Below are 24,428 nucleotides of genomic sequence, written 5' to 3'. Positions count from 1 at the left end.
TAGTGTTCCTTTAAAGTAATGTAATCGTCTAGTTTTTGCCAAGGTTTCTGTCAAACACGGCACATCTAGGTTATGATCTGTAATCATATGATTTACAATAAGTGCTTTTGAAGAAAGGGATAGTATATTCAGCAACCCAAGCTTTATTATTTGTTTATCTGTATTATATCTGTTTTTTATTTGTTGAACGCCAATTAAATTTTTACCCTTAAATGGGTTTGAGAGTTTTTTGTAATTAATAATTCGGGGAAAAGACACAGTCACAATGTGATGATATCTTGATGAAAGTGTCTCTATGTGTTGGGATTCATCTAACTTCTGTGACATGATACAGCTAGCAGACGGTCGGTTTAGCCAGTTTGTCTGCTTCCTGAACTGAGCTCCAGTTAGTCAAGGTTCAACTCTAAGACTATGTGCCATATTACTAGAGAGAAGAGCGACATCACCCCAGGAGGGATGAATACCATTTCTTTTTAACAGGTCAGGTCTGCCCCAGAAACTATTCCAATTGTCTATGAACCCTATATTATTTTGCAGACACCACTTAGACAGCCAGCCATTGAGTGAGGACATTCTGCTAAGTATCTCATCACTCCGGCAAACAGGAAGGGGGCCAGAGCAAATTACAGTGTCTGATATCGTACCTGCGAGTTCACACACCTCTTTAATGTTAATTTTAGTGATCTCCGACTGGCGAAGTCAGATTTTATTAGTGCCGACGTGAATAATAATCTTAGAGAATTTATGATTAATATTAGCCAGCACTTTTAAATTTGCTTTGATGTCAGGCGCTCTGGCTCCGGCAAACATGTGACTATGCTGGCTGGTAGTGTTGGGTACCGAAATTGATGATGTGTTTAGATAAACATTGTGTAGGTAGGTAACTATAAAATTTACTCTATTCTTCTCACACTTCACCAGCCACTTAATTTAATGTATTTCAGGAGAAGTAGATACATTGATGTGTTGTAGGCCTAAATCTGACAGATATAATTCTCTGAACTGCGGTGCGTAGGCCTACTAAAATGACGCCCATTGTGCGTTACTGATCAACTAACATGAATCATGATCATTATAAAGGTTTCCTAAATGACAAAACACATTCACTTACATGTATTTAAGAGTAAAAATATCAGCCAAGGACTGACTGACATGTCACGCAACCAATCACAGTTCGTTTTGTTCCGTGTCATGTTTAGTGTGAAAATGTAGGGTCGATGTCCCTACAATAACAGACCGGCGTACATCTAATAAATGAATTATTCAAGAACGTTGTGCAAGTTTACTCCAACAATAGAGTCGCGAACCTCACATACTTTTTAAAATCTAGCCTTCAGTTGGTCCTGAGCGGTCATTGCTACAGTTGTAATGTAAACATGCAATAAGTCAGGAGAGGTGTCGTATTTTGCCAGAGAAGGCAAAAAATGTGAAAAGAATTGCTGAAATTTAAAGCTGGTTTATAGCATACCAAGAATATGTGGTAGGCTATTTATGACATTGGTAGGCTACTACTTTGCTATTATTAGTATTGTAGTGTTATTTAGTGTTAAGTTATTGTATTTGGGTTAGGTGGCTTAGGTTTTATTGTGAATTTGTTATGTAAATTGGTTGTGTTTTGTATTTAGACTACTTACATTCACTTTAAAATTGTAATACATTTTTAGAATTTCTTATTTAATTTTTTTCAATAAAAAAGCCGTTCTTTAATGTTATTCACCATCGGTTTGAGGGTCTTTTTTTTAAGTATCGATTCAGGCACCGCTTAGGCACCGGTACCATTTTAAAAGTATTGATTTGTCACTGGTATCGAAAAAAACTAAACGATATCCAACTCTAGTGGCTGGTGTCTCTATTTTCAAATTCCGTGTAATAGATTTGCCAATAACTAGGGCACTTTCAACAGGATTCTATGTGGGCGCGTCACTGAGTGGAGAGAACCTGTTTGATGTTGTAATCGTAATAGAAGTGTGATGTTTTGTCTTGCGACTATGGCGTCTCACAGTCACCTAGTTGCCCTGCTACACTGGCTCTAGAACCAGAACCAAACAATGTAGAGGGTTCGCCAAGCTAGTCAGATCCAAAGCAGTATCTAAAACCCTTGCATTCTTACTATCCTTGATGAGGTTTGGATGCCGTTAATGTGTCTCTAGTTCTAAAATCTTATCCGTCAGCCTGACAATCTCCCTGCATTTATGACATTTGAATCCCTCGTTGCTGACAGAGAAGGATATGCTATACATGTGGCAGGCAGTGCAAGTGACAATAACAGGAGATGACATGACTCACCGTGTTTGTTGACTGATCCGCACCACAGTTGTTTGATGAACTCGTAAAAGGCTTGAACGCTCTCAAGAAAAAAAGACGGTAAGCACGGATGGCAGGTTAAAAGGCTAGCGAAAGGCTAGTGCGTTCTACTAGCGATAGCGGTTTAGGTTAAAAGCTATACGAAGCAACAAATGTAATCCACTCAGCTAGACAGGAAACCGCTGTGCAACAGTGAAAACAACTAGAGTCATTGAATCAATCTACATCTATCCATGTAGGCCATTGGATAGATGTGAATCATGGGCAAGACGTGCTTATCTTTACATTCATGCGATGACATATTTATGATAGCAACACACACGCATAGAGTTGTCAATAGTCACCCAAAAACAGATTAATACTGTATGCACACACAGCAAAAACATGCCGTTTGGTGTGTATCCTGTACCTTCCTCTTCTGCATCCTTCTCGAATCACTTGCAGTTCAAGAGAGGAGGAAGAACACAAGAAGTCTAAAAATATCCTGCACCATCTCCCACGTTTAGCCAGCCAGACCTCTCGCTCTCTTCCTATTCCTAATGCATTATAACATTGGATCTGTTGCTATGGCAAACGACACTTTGCAATCCACACATCTGAAAAAGGCTGAATTTAGTCACTCTTTACAGAGACACATGCTTTTATTGGTCTTTTTCCCATTTTATATTAACAGAGGCCACAGAGGTGGGGTGAAATGAACCAATAATGTCATAGACCACTTGAAATCAGGTCCCACTGAAATTATTTCCGTTTCACTCAGAATTTTTTGTTATGTCTTAAATTGCATCCTTAAAGTTTTAACAGAGAAGCCAGAAGTCAGTAATGTTGATGAGCATACTTAAGATTTTGTGCTAGTAGGGGGTGAGAGCTGGTTGGTTTGTAAGCTGCTTTGATCCTGGTGTGACACATATTCATAGTAAAGTTGAACTCAGCCAGAGGACAAATTGCATTTTGTAAAATTACTTAACCACAATTTTTTCAAGTCGAATGTTGATAAAATGTTCTAAAAAGGAGTCAGTAGGCACGTTTCCATTACAGATTTGCGCAAAACTTTTGCGATTTTTTCTAAATGTCGACAAAAAACTATTGCGAAATAACGTCGTTTCCATTAACTGATGTTATGCGACTAAAACTTCATTTCAAGTCATTCCAAAAATCATGGCAACGGACGTTGGTAGGTTTATGTATATCCCAGCCACCGCACTGGCCATTATAATTAAAATAAGACGTATGTGTGTTATCCAAGCATTAATGGCAATGAAAGACCCTTATATTTGAGAGTTGCACATATGAGCTGTTTCTGGGTGTTTCTCCCTTATATCTGCTTTTAGGTCTTGATTGTGGCATAGAATCCAGTATTCCTGTAATTCCTTTGTCTTTTATGAATTTAATAAAGAACTCTGTCTCGTATTCTGTCCAAACATACCAAACATCTACGTCAGATGACTTGTAATGCGCAAAAACTGATTCCATTGCAGTTTTGCAAAATATTTATTTTTCTAATTGCCTGAAAAACCACCTCATGTGAGTGTAAAAACTTTTTTTCGATAAATGGGAGTTTTTGCGAAATTGACATGTTTCCATTGGGCGTATTTTCAATTCGCAATTTCAATTTGCGCAATTTGAAGGGTAATGGAAACGCGGCTATTGAGTATAAAGCCAAATGTCCAAGCCAAACAACATCTATTTACTCTCATGTTATTATATACATCCCAGTAAAATGCCTATTATATTAAGATTATTTCATAACTGCAGAATTGTATAATTCGCTTTATGTCTGTGAAATTATATATTTTTTTAAGTTTAATTAAACATATTATAATTAAACCATCATACGATTTAAGGCTGCATTTATTTAAACAAAAATACAGTAAAATCAGTAATATTGTGAAATATTATTAAAATTTAAAATAACTGTTTCCTATTTTAATATATTTGAAACTGTTATTAATTCCAGTGATGGCAAAGCTAAATTTTCAGCATCATTCGGCCTACTTCAGTTTTCAAATTATTGGTAAATTGTTTGCTGATGATTCTAATATGCTCGAAAATTATTATTATTATTATTATTCATTTTCTCCTTTGCCATATTAAAAGTATTCAACACAGAAGATGGTAGGTCTGTGTTGAAAGGCTTATATATTAACAATTTCCACTGAGATGAACAGGAATGCTAACAGAAAGCTATTTCTATGAATATTAGACCAATAATAATTACTCTATAAGACTAAGATAGTTATGACTTGGCTTGTGGTACACAAGCACTACACAACTACACAAGTACAGAGAACCTTCATGTTTGCCTCCACATTTATGAAGTAGTGGGCCTGATTCTTGTTATGTGAGAAGAAACACATTTCTATTGGGAAGAGGGGTCCAAAGAGCTGAGAGCAAAGAGCAAAGAGCTGAGGTCTTCAATCCTGCTCCTGGAGGGCCGCTGTCCTGCAGAGTTTAGTTCCAACCCTAATCAAACACACCTGAATCAGCTCATCAAGCTCTTCAGGATTGCTTGAATATACAAAGGCAGGTGTGCTGAAGCAGGTTGGAACTAAACTCTGCAGGACAGTGGCCCTCCAGGAGCAGGATTGAAGACCTGTGCTCTAGAGAAATCAGAAACTGTGCACATGAATGTGCAAACTTGCAACGGAGCTGTTGGTGGTTTGCCAATGTGTTGCCAATGTGTTCTAAGTGGGTTTTAAAGTAGTAGTACATTGCTATGCTGCTACTAGGGCTTTTTGGGTGAATGTAAACTGACTAAAGATCCTACCCTGAAATCTCCATATTCAGCATATAGCACCCAACATTTGATTTTTAATTGTGCATTATTGTCACATTGGTTTCTGTTTTGTTTGTTCATGTCTTTTTTATTTAGGAATTTTCATAGTCATGTTTCTTGGTTTCTTGTCTCGTGACTTCCTTTTCCTCATGTGATCATGTCATGTGCTTCCCCTGTTCATGTATCTTGTTCTCATTGGTTCATTGTTTGATTGCTCACAAGTGTTTCTTGTTTGTCATTAGTCCTTGTGTATATATAGCCTCCATATTCCCTTTGTCTCTTGTCTAGCTTTGTTTAACCACCACTTTTTGGTGAGTCCATGTTTAGTCCAGTTTTAAGTCAAGTCTTTGGTTCTTTTGCATTAGTGATGGTGAAATTAAACTTTGTGAAGCATTGAGACTTTCCCCTCAACTGTATCAAAAAATGGTTCATTACTCTAAGCTTTTCAACACTGCACACTAATGACATATTTTTGTAAAAAGGTGGAAAATCTGCATATTGCTTCCCAGGTGACCCAGCCATTTTTGATTGTTTCAAATAGTAATTAAATTTGTTTTATGAAAACCATATAAGGCAATACAAATTTTTAATGTATATAAATAATAGTCTTTCACGTGTCATTACTTACATAATGTATTAATAAATGTGAAATGTAGAAAAAAAAATACAAATTCATAAATTGAATTGTGTACTGTAGTGTTGTACAGTAGCAGTTTTTAGCAGTTTTTGATCTGCTTCGATCAACACGTGCAGCCTTATTCACATAAACTTTTGCCTAAGCCCTAAACCTGAGTTCATAGACAAGTCTCATGTAGGAATATATAAAAAGAAATTATGATTGGTATAAATAAAATTATGTGGAATGGTCAGTTAAAGTGCCTGTGAACTGGGATTAATACTGAAATTGAACATGCACAAAACTACACATGTAACTACATTTAAATATTCGTATTCGTATTCAAATCGGCTGGAGGTACCGGCTCGATCGCGTCCTTCGCCAGTAGGACTGCAATCTCTGCCCTGAGCACAGGGGCACTGTCCGCCAGAACACGGGTGAACAGAATGCCCTTGAACACAGGGGGATGCCGGGCGAACTGAATCGCATAGCCGAGTCTGATGGTACGGATGAGCCAGCGAGACGGGCTGGGAAGCGCTAGCCAGGCTCCCAGACAACGTGCAAGCGGGACCAAACGGCACCACAGACGTAGCCGGGGTGGGGTAGCGCGGCGAAATGCAGGGACCCGACTCGGATGGCATAGCGGCGCGGAGTGGGATCTGAGTGTGTGGTGCCACACATACCTGCTTCCGTCGAAGGGCAGAGTGAGTGTGTGGAGGCGTCAGTGCATTCGGAACACAGCCACTGCTGCTCGCTGGCGATAAAAGAGGGGCTTGAGGGTGACAAGGCAAAGCGTCATCGACCGCCAAGCGCGCCCTCTTGGGATCCAGAGGTTTCAGAAATTGCTCTTTTGTTGAAAATGTGGGTACCACATTTTGGGGAACAAAGAAAAGGAAACGAAGGATTCTCCGCCCCGTCCTCCACCGGGGGAAGGAGCGGTGCCTTCACCACCTCCTGAAGAGCAAATTGATCCACCTCTGGGTCGCCTGTCTCAGGGTCGTTTGCACCTGCGCTTGCCTCTTGGTTTGGCAGCGGCCTGGATGGGCGTGGTCGACTTCCTGCGGCCTGCTCCACGCTGAGGCCTAGATGGTGGCTGCTGCTGCTGAGACTTAGCGGAGGACGCCACAGGAGGTCAACCTCGGCGACGAGCGGACGGAGGGTCTGCGGCCAGCGGACGGGTGGGAGCAGCAGTGGTTCGCCGGGGCAGGATGTGTCGGATGGCCTCCGTCTGCTTCGTGGCGGCTGAGAACTGTTGGGCGAAGCTCTCGACCTTGTCGCCGAATAGCCCAACCTGGGAGAGAGGGGCATCCTGGAACCGATATTTATCAGTTTCCCTCATGTGCGCCAGGTTGAGCCAGAGGTGGCGCTCCTGGACCACCAAGGTTGACATCGGCTGACCGACTGAACAAGCGGTTTCCTTCGTTGCTCGGAGAGCGAGGTGTTATTTTAACATCAGTGTAAACCATTGGGTTTAGGATTTCAGGAAGGCCTACATTAGGTTTAACAGAAACTGAATAATCAAATGTAAAAATAAAACACTGCTTAGTTTTCACTGTATGAATTAAATATATCCTGAATCTAATTAAAGCTACAAAAGTTATTCAGCCAAGAGCAATGAGTGATTTTCTCTTTGTCTTTTGTTCATGATCCCAGTTATTACAAGCCGTTGAGATATGCATATCGCGATATATACATTTGAGATATTTCGATAATTTCGATATATTGTGCAGCCCTACAATGTGTTGATGTTAGATAACGCATTAAGTAATGTTAATGAATGGAATCTTATTGTAGTGTTACCAAACTATAAAGGAGATAAAACATGTTTTATTTGACAGGCGTCTGATTCTGGACTGTCTTTGAGCTACCGATGTGACAACCGGCGTTGGAACCTCTGTAGGTTCATTATCCGAATGGTTTTGACCCAGACATAGTGACAGGTGTATTGCGTTCCACACTTTCCCATCATCAAGGATATATGTGTCCTTACCTTTTTGTCCCAGCACTGTACAAGGAAGATTGTATTTCGGCCTGCCCTTTTTCACATGTGTAAGTATCCTCACCCGCACTCTGTCACCTGGTCGTAAGGCAGATGGTTTCGCTGCACGTTTGATGTCAGTGTAGGTCTTGATTGAGACTGGCGAGCATGAACACAAGCTCGCACTGTAGCATCAGTACAAGCAGAGGGACGGGTGGGTAGAATGTGTAAGGTTGTTCTCAGTTTGCGTCCAAGCAAGAGTTCACTGGGAGCAACACCAGTGGTGGCATGAGGTGTGGCACAATAATGCAGCAAGAAGTCCCTCACAGAAGTTTTCCAGGGCTTTCCTACCAAATTTGCAGTTTGAACGCTCCACAGCCCCATTTGCTTGAGGAAAGTACAGGGAGGTACGAACATGTTTGATATTCCTGATTGCAGGGAAATCAGCAAAAGTAAGAGATGTAAATTGCACACCATTTTCAGTCACAATTTCCACAGGGTTCCCAAACCGGCTGAATGTGGTGGCAAGAAAATCTGTGACAGTATCAGTAGTGACATTACTGGTGAATGCTATTTCTGACCACTTATTGTAGTAGTCAACTAAAGTAAGTGCATACCTGCAATCCCAGGTCCCTAACTCGAATGTTCCGACAATGTCCAGTCCAACCTTTTCCCACGGTTCAGAAAGAAGTGGCACGGGCTGAAGTGGAAGTTTATGCGTTTTGCACTTTTGTTGTGGGTTTGGCATAGCTGGCAAAAAGAAATTGTGGACTGGGCTGAGTGGTCCATGCCAGGCCACCAATATAAATCACAAAGACGCTGTTTGGGCCTGACAATACCCTGGTGACCCTGATGAGCTAAATTAATTAGGCCACCCCGCAGAGATACGGGCACCACCAAGCGGTATGAACCTCAGAAGACCAGGCTGTCTTGTGTTGCAAGTTCATCCCTGACATGAAAGTATGATGCCAGATCAGGTGGAAGATTTTTCTTGTTTTTAGGCCAGCCTATAAGTATTTGCTGTCGCAATGCTGTCAGTTCAGGCAGTGCATTTTTTGGAGAACTTCTCCAATGAAAGAGCACAGAGTTCAACTCAGAGGAATGCCACTATATCGGGTTCAATGGTAGAATCAGCATCCTCACAGGTAGGCGTGAGAGGCAATCTGCTGTGACATTTTCGGCTCCTGGCTTGTATGACATTTCAAAGTTAAAGCAGAGCAGACGTGCGGTCCATCTCGCGATGCGCATTCAAGCATACTCCATACCTTTAGTCGCCAGCAGGGTAGTTAGCGCCTGAGGGTCCGTCCGAAGCGTGAACCGCCGGCCCCACAAAAATGCTCGATACCGTTCCACAGCCCACACGAAGGCTAGGGCTTCTTTTTTCACAATGGAATATTTTCGCTCTGCTGCTGAGAGTACTGAGAGTGAGCGAGAGGCAAAGGCGACGGTATGCTCAGAACCGTCGACATGAATCTGAGTTAACACAGCCCCTAATCCATAATCCGAAGCATCACAGGTTACCAGCGTATGCAGAGCTGGGCTGTTCACAATGAGCTCCTTCACTTTCTCAAAGCTTTTCTGTGCATCCTCGGTCCAACTAAAAACACCCACATTCTTTAAGCATGCCCTCATAGGCTCCACCTCCGACGAGTAGTTCTGCACAAAGCGTGAATACCAGGATGTCAGTCCTAAGAATGAACGTAATTTGGCTGCGTCAGTGGGAGCTCTAGCCTGAAAGATAGCCTGAATATGGCAGTCACTGGGTAGCAGGCCTTGCGCAGTGATAGTGTGTCCTAAGTAAGGAAGGCTTGTGCTGCTGAACTTGCATTTTGCCCGATTCAGAGTGAGACCTGCATGCTGTAGTGTTGTTAAAACAGCCTGTGGGTTGCGATCATGTTCGGCTGCAGTACGTCCATACACAATCACATCATCTAGATAGTTCTGGACTCCATGAAGGCCTTTCAGTATTATAACCATCATTTTTTGAAAAACTGCCGGTGCCGAGGCCAAGCCATATGGTACCCGACGAAAATCGAAACAACCCTTCTTGAGTGATGAAAGCTGTCAGATCTCGGCTGTCCTCGTGAAGCATCACTTGGAGGTATTGTTCAGATGGATGCTTGAAAACATTGTGGCACCCCTTAGTTCAGTGAATAAGTCCTCCATTATTACTGCCCTGCTTGGCTCCCGCAAATCCACACATAAACAAATCCTCCGTTTTTCTTTGTTGTCACCACAATAGGTGACACCCATGGGTAGACATCCACCCTCTCAATGATGTTTTCAGCTTGTAAACGACAAAGTTGTTTGGAAACTGCATTCCTAACCAATAAAGGAGGTGTGGGCAGCTTTTGCTGTACATATGGTACTGACTCTCTTACTTTCACCCGATGAAAAAAGCCATTAGCGCATCCGATGGCCTCTGTTGAAACCGTCAATTGTCTCACAACGGCAGGAGAGGGGGTGAGACCACTTAATTTCCAGCAATATGAATGTTTAGGCCAGACACTTAAGTCCATGCCCAGTATAGGGGTGCCTTTCTCAACAACATAGGTGCCAGTCCTGGCCACCGACTCTCCATAATATACCCAAATAAGCATCCGAGTACAGGCAGTGCCGCTTTAGAGTGAGTCACCAGTTTCACACGGGGGGTCGTTAAGAAGATGTACTGAAATGACGCTTATAAAGGTGATGAGGGAGGATGGAACCAGCAGAACCCATGTCGAGTGTGAGCTCAAACGGCACAGGGCTCACTCCCTCAGTTCCAATGGTCAAAGTGCATTTTATTTTCTCACACAGTGGTTTCCCTTCCACTTCATGGCACAAGCACAATTTCGGGAACTTCAATTTCAGGGGCATCAAGTACTTGCACTTTTTTTTCTGAGTGGCAAACCCTTGCAAAATGTCCCACTTTTTCACAATTCTTAAATTTAACTTTGGCACCAGGGCAATTTGGAGCATTAGTTAATCGAGAGCCAGAGCCAGACCCACAACGAAAGCAACTACGATTTGTCTGTGCAGTAGACTGTGATAGTGTTTTACTCACAGATTTTCCGTGGTATTTCTGATTTCGTTGTGGCACAACGAGCAGATTGCAGCTGAGCAGATTTAATCTCGTGCCCTGATGCCGCATCGAGCATTTGCGTGTGCCCCACGGCAGTCTCCGTTTGGCCAGCCAACAGCAGCGCGTCCTTCAGTGTTAACTGTGGCTGTAGCAAGAGACGTGCCAAATACGTGCAGAGGACGCTTTTTCCACTAATTGATTCCAGATCTCCTCCGTGCGATCGCCAAAGCCACAGTGTACACTGAGATCACGTAAAGCAGCTACAAAATCCTTTACTGATTCATCCGGCCGTTGAGCGCATAGTCTGAATTTGTGTCGTTCGACTTTAACATTCGTAGCCGGCTGGAAATGTTCTTCTAAAGCTTTAAAAGCATCGGCAACAGTCAGACCTGTATCAGGCAGCGTGTAGAAAACTTTTAACCCCTCGGCTCCCAGGCACTGTAGTAAAACGGTGCGCTTGCTCTTCTCCGGTCACCGATCTCCGGTAGCATCGATGGCGACAAGATAGTTTTCAAACATCTTCTGCCAAGTATGAAACGGTACCGAGGGCTGACCCGGCTTGGCAAGAACAAAGCAGGCGCAGGTAATCTGAGAGCTCCCATCCTCGTCAACAAAATGTTGTATTTTATACTAGTACAAATAAAAGAAAACGGCAGGTGCGTTGTCTTTTATTAGCGTGCTGTAGCTCAACACTCCATCCTTTTATTCTGCTTATTTTTACCTCAACACTCCAGGTTAATAGCGACCCCTAGTGGGCAGAGCATATTAACCCAGCATAACATGATTTCCATTACACGAGAGTAGATGTTAAAACTTCATGCTGATTTGTACTCGGCTTTCGCCAAGATAAGCACCAACTAAGACGTAGCTTTACAGTAACCTATGCTTCTCCATCCATTTACGCGTCTTTCCATCTGGTGACTTGAATCTCCTTCTGTCTGGTGTTAATAGCTGCAGTGTATTTGCGCGTCAGCACACACAACGGCTGCAACCACAGTGCGGTCCCCCCATAACAACCCTCTGGATTGAGCGGAGTAGGGAACATCTCTAGGGTCTTCAAGTGGGCACCTACCGTCCTCAGTGTTACGTCGACTAGCCCACGACACCTCAAGAGGGCTCGACAGTGACTCTGGCGTCCCAGAGTCACCCCCCTCTGTCCCCCACTCAACTCAGCCCAGCTTACTGACCTCTACTTTCCTCTTGCTGCTGAGACCTAACCACAATCTAACAATCTCTCCGCAACCCAACCATACACGCCAACCCGTTTGACTAAGGCTGTCGAGCCCCACTGGTGCGTTAATATGCAGTTTAAGTGGCAACGGTTCCGTATGGCATACCACCTACCACAAAACACAATATCTGCCCAACCACCCGTCATTCACGCAATATACACAGGAACGTAATGACTGTAAATACTATACAACCTATACAAATAAACCAACAGACTCTTCAAGTTTTCAAGAAATCTACGAAACCGTAGCATGGACACTCCATCCTCGCTGTTCTGGTTCAGTGACCAGAAGAGCATACCGCAGTTTCTTCCACTCATATGCCTGGTCTACCGCATCCTCCCATGGCACTGTTAACTCTATCAGTTGAACAATGCGTGCTGATCCAGACCACAAAACAATTATTAACATTTTAACAATGTTTTAACAATAACATTTTAAGCCACCACAACACAACACACCGTACTTGTGTGGTACCGTAACGGTTTCATTTTTTCTAGTACCGAACTTGGTACCGAAGTTCCGTGTCTTTTGACAACACTACTTGCAGCCATATTACATTTACTTGCAACTGCAAGTAGCATGCAATGAAGTTGTCGCTCCCTCAATCACCCAATCATCATACTCCATCCACTCGTTCACTCTCACCTGAGTTCTAATCACCCGCAACGGAACCTCATCATCCCCAGTGGTTAAATACACTCACCTTCTGTTCCCGCTTTGTCTTGTCTTGTCTTCAACTGGTTCACAGACCCTTTACTACTCACCGAGAGTTCAACTACCTGCCCTTCAAGAACTAATCGTCAGAGTATCCTGTCTTAGTCTGTCCTGTTATCCAGATCCTCTTCTGTTCTTGTCTCTGTCCAGTCTTACGTTCGTTTTCCTCCTTCATCCCCGACCAGCGTCGTCCACTATCATCAACCAGCCTGGATAAGTCCCATTCATGCATACTGATTGAATTGCCTACCATTTCTACGATCCGCTCCTGTATATATTACATCCTGCAAATAAACTGTGATTTTAACCCTTGTCTGCTTCTATCTGTGAGTGTGACAGAAATGTCCAAAAACATTACATTCAGTTCACACTTACTGTTATAAGTACTCTTTTTCTTTTTAAAGTATGCAGAAGTGTACTATTTCATAAGGGGTTTTGTGCCATTTTTGGAGTATTCAACATCCTTACAAACTGCTTAATATGTCATTATTTTTATTTCATATTTTAACTATTTTTTAAATTGTAAACTGGACAGTTTCACTTTTTAAATGAATGCTACCAAAAAATCGTAGTGATGAATCTTTCATCAGTCATTTCCGGTAAAGAGAATGCTGGCGCGTTTGGCTGCCACTTCTTCACTCTGTATTCTTAATTCTCTATTGTTTATTTACTACTATACTTTATTGTTGGATTCCTTGTTATTTGGACGTGTTAATACATTCATGGATTGGGGTCGGACAACACTTTTTGTTGTCCCTGTGTACTCTTGTGGTGTGCCTGGATTTTTCACTCCCTTGTGCTTTACGTGTTCCTGTACAACAGCGTGTCAGAAGCTCTGTTCAATATGAATGCTTTGGGTTTTACCTGGACACTTTGGATTGGATCGTATCTCGTGTAGCAGAGTCTCTGGACATCTTGTGTTGGATCTAACTGTGCCCCCGTGTAGCACTGTGTCTGGATTTTTGTTTCATCATAACGCCTTTGATCTTATTTGGACAATACTATGTGGATTTGTTTGCTATTTTCAGTCATTGTTATTTTAATATTGACTGGGCTCTGTGGAGAGTGGATTCTCGAACACCTGGACCACATCATAAAGTACTCTCTGCCTGAACTGCTTTCACAGAAACACAATTCGTTTCTCAACATACGTGTCCGTGAAACATTTACGCTCACTTCCCCTCCTACGTCGGTCTAAATATGTTCATAGGGGATCAAGGTGGAACTTTAACATCACAGGTACTGATATTAAGGTTTCATGTTCCCGTCCTATGTGAACTGATATTCAACAAAATATATGTCGTGGCGTTTGCATTGCGAACTCCATCCACAAGTGTCTACCATACACTCTGACAAAGTGCGTCCGAAATTCATCAGGTTCGAGCACCTCAATGTACGTTCATTAAAGAAAAAGTCATAGTCTTGAACGAAAAACTAGATTGTCTTCTGTATTTCTGAAACTTGTCACCAAGAAAACTGACTTTTTAAATCCCAATCTGTGTACTCAACCGGGATTTATCTTGTTTATTAATTGTCCACCGAAACCTAACCCTCTGTTTTTTTATGAACTCAGAGCTACTTGCATTTGTAAATTTTATGATTCTTATAGGAGATATTTACATTCATGTTGGTAATCCTAGTTGTAATCATACTGGCAATTTTATGGAGATTCTGGATTCTTTTTAACCTGATACAGCATGTCAACTTTCTTACTCGAAAATGTAATTTGGTGTGTACAGCTGGTGTTGATATTAATCAGCTTGAAAGCAAAGATTTGTGTATTAGTGACCATAATTTAGGCCTATCTGTTCCTCTACAAAAATTACAAAAGAGGGTTATTAGTTTTAGAAATCTTAAAAATATTGATCTTAATCAGTTTTCATGCATGATCAATGATATTCCTACAGGTAATACTGTTGATCAATATAACTTAATTTTATCATCAACTTTTGATGTGCTGGCCCCCAGGAAGGAAAGTTTTGTTTCATTTACAAAATCATCAACCTGGTTCACTATTGAGCTTAGGGCTCTTAAAGCTAAGAACAGGCAGATGGAATGACAATATAAAAAATCAGGTCTCACTGTCCATAAACTATGCACTGTACGATGAGCATTTGGTTCAGTACAGCGAAACCCTCAAAATAGCAAGAACTGAATACTACTTTCAAGTCATAAATTATGATACTGAAAATCCAAATAAGACTAATTTAACAAATCCTTAAACCTACCAATTCACTTATTTGTTCATGATAGCAGCAGTGCAATACGTTTCTGAAATTCTTTGCTGAAAAAATTGAGAATATGTATCAGTCTATTACTTCTGTCTCTCTGTGTGCACCTCCTGAGATTCATCCCTCAAATTGTCTGCTAATTGGTTTTATAGTTTTAAAACAGTCATTGATTACATTTCTAAATTAATTATGACAATGAATTCCACTACATATACTCTGGACCCTATTCCAACTCTTGTTCTCAAAGAGTGTCATCTACCAGTCCTCTCATTTTGAACATTGTTAACGCTTCCCTTATTACTGGCCTTTTCCCCCAAGCCCTTAAAGTTGCTGCCATCACATCAGTTCTCAAAAAGCACGGTGTGATGTGTCCTTTTTTAGTGAAGGTTCTGTAACGTGTTTTCGTGTCACAACTTCATTCTCACTTGTCCTTGAACGAGCTTTTAGAACCTTTTTGTGGCGAACAGGTAGGCCGAGGGACGTGAGAGAACGTTGCTTGGCCGGTGGTGCGATTGCTAATGAGCAACACCTGTGAAGCACACCGGTCTCGCATCTCTCACTGAGGAGTGGAAGCATGAAGGAGGAGCGACAACGTTGATGATCTAGAGAGAAACAGGCCTGGTATTACGTTGTGTTTTGGTTTTTGTATTTGTATTTTATTTTAGCCAGCAGTCGTCCGCGAGGGGCTGCTGTCAGTTATGTTTATTTTCGGTAGCCAGCAGTCGTCCGCGAGGGGCTGCTGGCGGTATTTTGGTTTGTTTGTTTTATTTTAAATAAAGTATATTTTGATTGTTCGTCGGTTCCCGCCTCCTTGTTCCCTGAACATTGCTACACTTTTCAATCTGGATTTCGATCAGGACATAGTACTGAGACTGCCTTGGTTCGAGTTAAGAACAATCTCCTTGTCTCTGCTGACTCTGGTGCCCTTACTATCTTGGTGCTGTTAGATTTGAGTGTAGCCTTTGACACTGTGTGTCACTCTATATTGATTGAGAGACTCGAGACTTGGCTTGGTATTTCTGAAACAGTGTCAGAGTGGTTTAAATCTTACCTTACTGATCGTACCCAGTTTGTTGTTTTAGAAAACAATAATTGTAACGTCGGACAGGTATGTCATGGTGTTCCTCAGGGGTCTATCCTTGGCCCAATACTTTTTATCATTTACATGCTTCTCTAGTGCAGATTATTAGAAAGCATGTTAGAAAAAACAATCTGAGGCACTCGAGTGATTTGTTTTTTAGAAAACTATAAAACGCCTTTATTCTTTGATGGCTTAGAACAGGTGACAAGCAACGGCACACCCTATATAGGTGATCATCATGTGACTAATTGATTGCTTTTTAAAAGAACTGATTGTGTTTGTCATTCACACGCTGATGAGGGCTCATTGGCCACAACGCCTAGGTGTGCCGTTTCTTGTCCCCTGTTTTTAAAATCTAAGCCATGAAAGAATAAAGGAAAGAATTTTTTAACGAATTTGTGCAATTTGCTTGTTGGTAACAAACATTTAAACTGTTACTCCTTGTATTTTATGTTGTTGGGACTCACAAAATGGAATGTAATACGAAAAAGTAGGTACTATCTTACAGCGGTTTGCAACGATTCTCCTTTCCCCCACAATGCATTGCATTACGTCACCTTGGGGAGAGAATTTACCAAAGCCCGCCTTGAGAGCATTGAGAGTGACTAGAGAGACGAGTATGGACGAGAGTATTCAGATAGCACAGATTATAGATAAATAGATAAATACATAGATATAGATAGATAGATAGATAGATAGATAGACTAGATATATAGATAGACAGACAGACAGACAGATATATATATATATATATATATATATATATATATATATATATATATATATATATAGATAGATAGATAGATAGATAGATAGATAGATAGATAGATAGATAGATAGGCTAGTATATGTGGCAACTGCACATCCAATGGCGCGGGCGCCTCTGATGTGTGACCAACTCTACGTTGTCAATCTACCTACTATATATTTCTATCTATTTATCTATCTAGCTGCTAGGTTAGCTATCTATGCTAACGTTATGCTATCTGGCTGTCTGCCTATCTCTCTCTATACCGCCCACACAAGCACCTGCCAAACACAGCGACAGACACGTGGCGGCTACGTTTGCAACAACATTTTCACCGGAGGAAGAGATAAACGCTTAGAAACGCTCACGCGCCACATGATGCCTTCTATTTCTAGATGACAAAGAAAAAGTTTACCAGTACTACGACACTATGACAAAGGTTACCGGTACTTATCTGAACTAACGTCATGATCACTGCCACTAGATATAAAGAAACGTTGATTTTTCACTCGGTGCTATTCAATGACAGTAAAAAAAAAAATGTGTTGTTCATTGTACACTGCTGCTCGTAGACTAGCTCCAGTGCTCATTGCTGCGTTGCTAAATGATAGCAACTCACTAGGACACTTCTCCACTCATTCTCCTCGGACCTCGTCAGCATATCTCTGGGGTGCTTAGGAACCTGGATTGGCTTCCGGTCCATGCCCGCATTGATTTTAAAACTCTTATTTTAACATACAAAGCTGTACACGGAACTGCACCATCATATGTAGTATGTGATTGTGTTCTTGCTATTATTAATTGCGCTATATGCCCTCTCGATCTCTCCGCTCCGCCGACTCTTTTCTCCTTAAACATCCTTCTTGCAGACTAAAAGCTATGGGTGAAAGAGGCTTTCTCTATGGCAGCCCCTAGGTTGTGGAATGCACTTCCTTTAACTGTTAGGAATGCCCCAACATTCTTTTTAAGATAGGGTTTGTGTCTTAATTGGAGACACTGTATGTATATTGTAAGGATGGATGTATATATCCACATTCCAGTTCAAGGACAGAGTTCATTAAGGCATGAATAATTGAGTGATTTTGACTTTTGTGAATTCAGAAGCTCAGCCTGTAAATCAATAACTCAGAGACACTGCCTGAAGAGGAAGCACTTTAGAGAGCACTGTCATTCTCCGTCATATTTATTGGCTGTCACAGAATGTTTACTTCGCTTCTTTTTTTAATGGACTACTAAAAAAAGCATCTTTATCATGCTGAATAATATTGTGATTGTGATTTCTTTATTTAAAAGGGACAATGCACATTAATCAACATGAAATATATTTCAAATGCGTTTGTAAAGTACTCTGAATTCTTTGCACTGAACAGTTTTTACTTGATGTTCAACTTTCATGTCATGATGAGTAATGAAATCCTGTATTTGGGTGTTTCAGGAATGGTCTAGGGCGAGAAGACCCTGTAAATGTGTGTCATGAACCTTTTCACCCCCTGAGGTAAGATTTCACTTGTTCATTTCATCACATCTAAAAATCTTTCTAATGGTCTACAAGCCATTTTTTAAAAATCATCTTTTGTGTTCCGGAGAGGAAAGAAGGTCATGAGGGTGAATAAATTGTGACAGAATTTTAATTTTTGGGATTAACTATCCCTTAAAATGAACTTTGCAAATATAAACTGATTGCACACAATAATCTTTAAAAAAAAAAAATCTTTTGTCATATTAGCTAATTTGAATGAAGCAAAAAATAATAAAGTCTATACATTTTTTTTGTGGTAATTTTCTGGACTTTTTCACGCTAGTCCTCAGTGCTAACCCTGACTTTACTCATTTTAAGACAGCTGACAGGATTTGTAGCTTACACTTGACATAGTTCCTGGTTAAATGGGGGAAGGGAGGCACAGTCGTCTGTCACGCTATCCGTCTGTGCTGACTGCAGGGATGTAATGTGTTTTATCGTCTCTCTATCTCCATCACATCCCTCCCCCAACCTTCCATCTCTCTTTATCCATCGTCTCTATCCTTTCTATTTATCTGCCCATCCCCCTTCTCTGCCACCCCTGACCGCTACCTTTTTTTTCTCCGTGTACACCTCTGAATCTGTATCTCCTTTTCTTCTTGCTCCCTTTCCAAAGTAAATATGGTTTTGAAGACCCTAAAGGAGTAAAGATTTGTTTTATTGAGGGCAAGGGAAGTTCTCTTACGAGAGGTTCTCTCGTATTGCGTAAGTATAGCTTACGCTATGGGAAAGATTCATCTTTTCGAGATATTGAAACCAAAAAATTATCCTTAATTTTTGTATCCATTGTCAACGCAGTGCCGCAGCTAGCAGACCTTGAGCAGGCTGTCTAGCGTGCTCATAGGCTGCCCTGCGGGAACTGCTGCAGCCTACCACTGAGCCCGACGTGACGTCACGTCCAATGAAGGGTGCTCGCGCCTTCACAGCGTCGAAGCCCGCCAGAATGGGCGTGGCTTGGCATATATAAGCAGGCTCGGGGGCTGAATTCTCTGATTTTCATCTCTTCAGCGAGCTCTTCGCATCGCTGGATCTAGAGAAGCCGCCGCCGCCGTCGAAACAGCGACAAGCCAGCTAAGGACAGTGCCTGAGGAAGCCGGCTATCTTCACCACCTTCAGCCTTCCGTGCCAGCTACGCTATCCGGCGACGTATCCTTTCTATTCTATGGAGCGCGAGACGTCTTTTTCAAGATGCTTCGCTCCACTTGTGGCTCGTGCAGAGCCCCTCTCAGCGTCGGAGACTGCCACGTTATCTGCGCTCTCTGTCTGGGACCAGACCACGCTGCTCTTGCCCTCTCTACCAGAGGATGTGAGCACTGTGAAGAGCTTCCGATGTCAACCCTGCGGGCTCGACTCGAAGCTTGGAAAACTGAAGCTGTCACTCCGCCCTTTGTGGGACCGCACAGGAAGAAGCGCCGTTCTTAAAGACCTCCGGAGCCTGCGGCCGCTGCGACACGCTCGCCGGAGTCCCTCCCTCGAGCTTCGCCTTCTCCGCCGCCCTTCACCGACGCTCAGCCGTGTCTGACGATGAGGCGGAAGGACCCACCGCTATGGACAGCTGTTCTATCCTGGCTTCTGATAGTGAGGGATGGTCGAGTTCTCAGCACTCCGCCGCCTCCTCGACCCAGGAATCCGGCAGGGCCCGCACCGGAGTGGACGCTGAGTTGATATGCCTCCTCTCACAGGCCGTTGACCGCTTCGGGCTCGAGTGGTCGCCGCCCAAGGAGCCCGCGCTCAACAGACTCGATGGCTGCTTTCTCCAGAGTCATCGCCGTCGAGCGCCCACTGCCAGGCCTGCACCCTTCCTCCCAGAGCTGCACTCTGAGCTTTCGAAATCGTGGAACGCTCCATTCTCTGCGAGGCTCCAATCCTCTATCTCCGCGTCGCTCTCCCAAGTGGACGGCGCCGCCGAGAAGGGATACAGCTCGATCCCCAGGGTTGAGAAAGCGATTGCTGGACACCATTGCCCGCCCTCCGAGAGATGGCGCTCAAAGCCTGCTTTGCCGTCTAAAGCCTGCAGGACTACATCCTCTCTTGTCGGTCGCGCATACGCCGCCGCCGGACAAGCAGCTTCCGCCCTGCACTCCATGGCTGTCCTACAGATCCTACTAGCCGATCTCCTCCGTGAATGGGACGAGAAAGGCCCGGATCCAGCTGCCGTAACGGACCTGAGAAGCGCGACGGATCTTTCCCTTCGTGCTTCCAAGGCTGCAGCTCAAGCCCTAGGACGGTGCATGGCCTCGCTGACTGTCACAGAAAGACACTTACGGTTAACGCTGGCTGACATGAGAGAGTCTGAGCGGGCTGCCTTCCTCGACGCTCCTCTCTCCCACTCTGGTCTCTTTGGCCCGGCAGTGAACGGAATCATCGATCGTTTTTCTGAAGTTCAGAAAACCTCTCAGGCTATGAATCTGTTCCTGCCCCGTCGCGCTAGCTCCGCTGCAGGTCGCCCACGTGACCGGCCGCCTGCACGAGCCACTACACAGCGCCCAGTTCAGCCGAGACAGTCCAACCAATCTTCGCAGCGACAGGGCGGCTGCCCCAGATCGCGCTCAGCTAACCGCAGCAGACCGCACCCCCCACGTGGGCCGCGGCCAAAGATCACGCTGAAACCTGAGCAAGCGAAGTCCTCCTAGCAAAAGTGAGAGAGAAAAGACGGTTGGGTCTCGCCGCGGCCGGACCACCGTCAAAGCTTTTCGCCCTGTCAGTCTCCTTAACACAGGCTACTGCAGTGAGTTATTTAGCAGCCAACGAGTCGTTAACACAACCCACTCGCCTGCACACAACCGCGGTTTTTACGGCGAACCAGAGAAATCTCAGAAAGAGCATAATGTCTGGTTATTCGGCTCACGCCGACGGTGTTTTAAGTGTAGAAAAAGTGCCCACGACACACTGTGCTCACCCCTACACACAAACACAGCACTCCCTGTGTCACCCGCAGAGCCCACTCTCATAAAGCTGGCAAATGCCGCTCGAGTGTTAACTGCAGTTAACTGTAAGTCTCGTGCGCTCAAGCTTACTAACAAGCACTTCGCACACAGCGCCGCGTGCACACCACGAAGTGCAACCTTACATGAGTCAGAATATGAACGTAAGTCTCGTGCCCGCTTACAAGCGCTCACGCTTACTAACTTGCACTTCGCCCACGGTGTTAGACGCGCGTCACAAAGTGCAGCCTCATACCGGTCAAGCTATGAATGTAAGTCCCGTGCCCGCTCACGAGCGCCCACGCTTACTAACATACACGCCGCCCACGGCGCCGCTCCCGCATCACAATGTGATTGTAAAGCGCTCCCCATTCACAGCTATCGGGACGCTATGCATGAATCAGCCTGCTATTGCTGTCAGCGAGCCGCCCCATTCAAGCACGCCGCGCTCATTCCTCCGGTCCAGTTTCTCGAGCCTGCACAGTGCTGCGATCAGAACCCGGAGGTCATTCTGCCCCTAGCTGCACATATAAAAGCATGGGAAGCGATTCCAGGTGTATCAGAATGGGTGCTAAGCACAATAAAGCAGGGCTATGCGTTACAGTTCGCTCGCTGTCCCCCACGCTTTCGAGCACGGACCACGTCAACAGTGAATGCGGAAGTAGCACATCTACTTCGCTAAGAAATAGCAAAACTGCTGTGCAAAAGGGTCATAGAACCGATGCCGCCTTCTCTGAGCGAGTCAGGCTTTTACAGCCGTTATTTTATCGTGCCCAAGAAGGACGGGGGTCTCAGACCCATACTAGATCTGAGACCTTTGAACAAAGCTCTTATGATAAGACCGTTCAAAATGATTACAACCATACAACTCCTCGCGCACGTTCGCCCGAGAGACTGGTTTATATCTCTCGATCTGAAAGATGCCTATTTTCAGATTCAGATAATACCCCGTCACAGGCCATTCTTGAGATTCGCCTTCGACGGACAGGTTTATCAGTACACCGTCCGGCCGTTCGGTCTGTCCTTAGCACCCCGCACATTCACGAAGTGCATGGACGCGGCACTCGCCCCATTGAGAAATCAGGGCATGCAAATTCTGAACTATTCTGAACGATCTGGATTGGCTGGTTTTACCACAATCAGAGTCAGAAATACTGTCTCACAGAGCTGTGCTCCTCAGTCACCTGGAAAGCCTGGGTCTCACGGTCAACTGGACCAAGAGCTCATTAATGCGCAGTCATTCAATTTCCTTTTTAGGAATAGAACTGGACTCCATGGCTATGACGGCTCGCTTGTCAACTCAGCGCGCGCGCGCTGTGTTCAGCAAGTGGCCGCGTTTTTCCAGAAGGACAGCACCGCCCCTCTGAAAACATTCCAGAAGATGCTGGGTTACATGGCTTCAGCCGCTGCGGTACTTCAGCTGGGTTTGCTACGTATGCGCCCGCTACAACGCTGGCTGGCCGCTCGTGTGCTTCACCGAGCTTGGAAGTCAGGTGGTGCCCGGATCAGAGTGACTCAGAGCTGTATCACAGCTCTGCAGCCCTGGTTAGTGGCCGACTGGTACCAGCGGGGAGTGGTTATGGGGACGGTCTCATACCGGAAGGTCATCTCGACAGACGCGTCCAACACACGTGTGGGCGTGCTCTTCGAGGGCAGACCAGTCTTTGCCATGTGGTCAGACCGGGAAAAACTCCTCCATATAAACTGTCTGGAAATGATAGCGGTCTAGAATGCGCTGAAGCGTTTCCTCCCGTTTATACAGGACCACCATGTTCTAGTCCGCTCGGACAACATGTCTGTGGGGTGAACCGCCAGGGCGATGTCAGATCCAGAAATCTCTGCAATCTGGCAGAACGCCTCCTCGTTTGGTTTCAGGACCACCTGTGCTCGTTGAGAGCGGTGCATGTGCCAGGGCATCTGAACGACGGCCCAGACAGACTGTCCAGGAACAATGTTCCCCCGGAGGAATGGTCCCTACACCCTCAAACAGTCCAGTTGCTATGGCGCCTTTTCGGCAAAGCGGAAGTCGACCTATTTGCGTCACAGGACAACGCTCACTATCCAAAGTTCTTTTCAAAGAACGAGGACCAACTTAAATCCGTTTTTCTGATCGCTCTGTTGTCAGTCAAACATGTGGGGGACTTACACGCGCTGTCTGTTAGCGCCGCGTGTCTCTAGTTTGGCCCGAATGACTCAAAAGTCATCCTCAAACCTAGACATGGCTATGTTCCTGAAGTGATTGGCACACCGTTCAGAGCACAGGTCATTTCGCTATTGGCTCTGCCAGCATCCGATGGCGAGAGTGATGTTAATCTCCTCTGCCCAGTCAGGGTGCTGAGAGTTTGGGTCTGAGAGAGGGTGCATCTCGAAAAGATGAATCTTTCCCGTAGCGTAAGCTATACTTACGCAATACTCGTTCCCTCTTCTAGAGAGAACCGAGGTTACGTTAGGTAACCGATTACGTTTTTTTATATAGCACATTTCATACATGGTGGTAATTTAAAGTGCTTTAGATAAACACTTTTTTTTTGTTTAAAGAATCATAGAATAATCACAACAATTACATAGGAGGTAGGCATTGATTAAACCTTAATTTAAAATGTATTAAAACAGTTAGAATAAAAAAAATAAAAAAGGATACATAGATAAAATAAAGTGCAATAAGTCTGAGTCTGAATTGAATGTGTCTACTGTTAAAGCACATCTGATCTCTTCTGGAAGCTGATTCCAGCTATGGGGGGCATAATAACTATAAACCTTGCTTTGAGTGAACCCTTGGTATTTCTAATGGATTGGATCCCAACGATCTGAGTACTCTGTTAGGTTTATATTCAGTGAGCATATCTGCAGTGTATTGAGGTCCTAGGCCATTGAGTGAATCATAAACAAGTAACAGTACTTTAAAATCAATCCTAAATGTAACTGGGAGCCGGTGTAAAGACCCAAGGACTGGTGTAATATGTTTATATTTTCTGGTTCTGCTCAGAATCCTGGAAGCAGCGTTCTGTATGAGCATGTCTTATGGTCTTTTTGGGAAGGCCAGTGAGTAGTCCACCCTGCTGGTGATAAAAGCATGAATAAATTTCTGTAAGTGTTGACTGGAAACAAAACATATAATTTCTGCACTGTTTTTAGGATGATAGTATGCTGATTTAGTTATTGCTTTGACATGACTACTGAAAAAAATGGCCGACTCACGTACCAAGATTCATTACTTGATGTTTTGTTTTTTGACCCCATT

General features: G+C 43.8%; 1 protein-coding gene across 1 annotated transcript in view; it reads left to right on the top strand.

Annotated features, from left to right (window-relative positions):
* LOC143732639 (dematin-like) overlaps nucleotides 1-24,428 on the top strand; it is an 87,787-nt gene that overhangs the window by 30,501 nt on the left and 32,858 nt on the right. Inside the window, exon 2 of the mRNA XM_077223918.1 lies at nucleotides 18,180-18,239. The gene's annotated coding sequence lies outside the window, so the exon portion shown is untranslated. The remainder of the gene's footprint in view (nucleotides 1-18,179; nucleotides 18,240-24,428) is intronic.

This window comes from Siphateles boraxobius, unplaced genomic scaffold (assembly GCF_051911475.1).
Source record: "Siphateles boraxobius isolate OS27281-9 unplaced genomic scaffold, OSU_SipBor_1 9, whole genome shotgun sequence".
Lineage (NCBI taxonomy): Eukaryota > Metazoa > Chordata > Actinopteri > Cypriniformes > Leuciscidae > Siphateles > Siphateles boraxobius.
This window is presented reverse-complemented; position numbering and strand designations above follow the sequence as displayed.